The sequence below is a fragment of the Apteryx rowi genome, unplaced genomic scaffold (assembly GCF_003343035.1).
Source record: "Apteryx rowi isolate R43461 unplaced genomic scaffold, aptRow1 scaffold_95, whole genome shotgun sequence".
Lineage (NCBI taxonomy): Eukaryota > Metazoa > Chordata > Aves > Apterygiformes > Apterygidae > Apteryx > Apteryx rowi.
In genome coordinates this window covers 793,513-795,267 of record NW_020451260.1, presented here as the reverse complement: position 1 = coordinate 795,267, position 1,755 = coordinate 793,513, and positions in this window count along the sequence as shown.

Below are 1,755 nucleotides of genomic sequence, written 5' to 3'. Positions count from 1 at the left end.
AGTGTAACTGTCTTGCAACAGCAGACAGAGGAATCAGAATGAACTCTTTTTTTTTTTTTAATTATCAAGTTACCATACGCATCACAGCGGAAAAGGGTTTTGAAGGTCGGTACGTTCCCATACGGAAATTGAGGAAATCAGCCTCAATGAGCTGGGTCACRCTGGAGGCTTGTGAACAAGACGTTAAATTAAGGATGCTATCAATTCTCCATTTTTCAAGCCTCTAAGGCTTTATTCCTTTACGTGGGAGTAAACCATACCCTGAACCACCTAAAACATCCCCAGACTCGGGTGCTATCCGGCCTGTTGTGCATGGACATCACCCTTCGTCACCTCGAGCTCCGGGCGCTGCCGTGTCGGGTACCASGCAGCCGCATCCTCAGAAACCGCAGACTACGATGTGCCGCTTAGCAGGCAGCTTACACTTGTGCCTGTTAATTGATTTGCCAGCCAATTTCAGGGGTGGAATTAGGGGTCCATCGCCTTCCCCAGGCTCCTGTTTAATAACCGACCTTGCTAAATTCTTCTCTTAGGTGCGAGTAACGCTCTTTCTCTTCCGTGACTTTGTCATTATTCAGCATGAAGGGCAGGCGAGCAGATTTTATGCCTGGGCTGGTATAGTTTCATTAAGCTTTCCCCCAAATTGATCCCCTTCTAACTAATTTAGATCCAGATTCAGAAAATAATGGTTCCAGGCCCATCTCACAGACCTTCTCACGCGAGTATTTGCAAGACTGAGCTCTATGCTGTGTGCACYGAAGGGAACCATCCGGGAAAGGCAATCCGGGGAATATACCTTGCGTGTGCAGCGTGCATAGCTCCGAACCACGCCGGAGTAATAAGTTTTGGGTCTCCGGTGTTTTATGTCTGTTGTCTTGTTTAGTTCAGCGCAATCGTTGGAGAATTGGATTTGCTTAGAGCAGCCATGATTTAAGAGTCTTGGGTTCCACTTCCCACGCRGTAACCGACTTCACCGCGTGACCTTAAGCAACTTATCCTGCCGGCACTTATTATACGGACAGGGAGCTACTCATCTGGGTAAGACCGCGCAGGATTGGGACCCTCGGGGACTTCTGCTGCCGTACAGACCCTGGCACTCTTAGGTCTAGCCGGGCTCCCCGGCTCTCCCGCGGACTGCAGCAGGGTTGTGTGAGCGGCACAGCCTCTTGGTGTCTCAGTTTCCCCATCCTGCGCAGGTTCTCGCGGGCTGAATGAAAATGGGGGAATCCGGGAAGTACCCCTGGTGCCAGAAATTATTATTGCTAGTAGTACCGACAGCAATAATAGTAGTACTCCGGACTGTTAATTCCTGCTCCTCGTTTTGCGAGAATTGCAATATCCTTACCCACCATCGARATACTTTCCCTTCCTCTGGCGACAGGTGCTGTAAAAGTGCAAAGTATTATTAGYGTTATTGCTTTTCACGCCGTGCCCTCTTTTAATGCCCACAATATATGTGTATTTTTTTTTTTAGGCTGGCTCGGTTTTACTCTTTCACGCCAATATTCACAGCGGGCTGCAGCGCCTCGGGCACGCCCAGGCTTTTGGGGCTCCCTCTGGCCCCCCGGGGAGGGGGGGGGGCAGAGCGGCTGCCGAGGGGTGTCCGAGGTGCTCCGCACCCGCGCAGCACGCCCGCGGTGGGGGGGAGAGCCGGAGCACCCCCGGCGCATCCCGGCAACCCGAGCCGCCGCTTGCGCAAGGCGGTTTGAGATAAATATATATATATATATAAATATATAATTCTTTTTTTTTTTT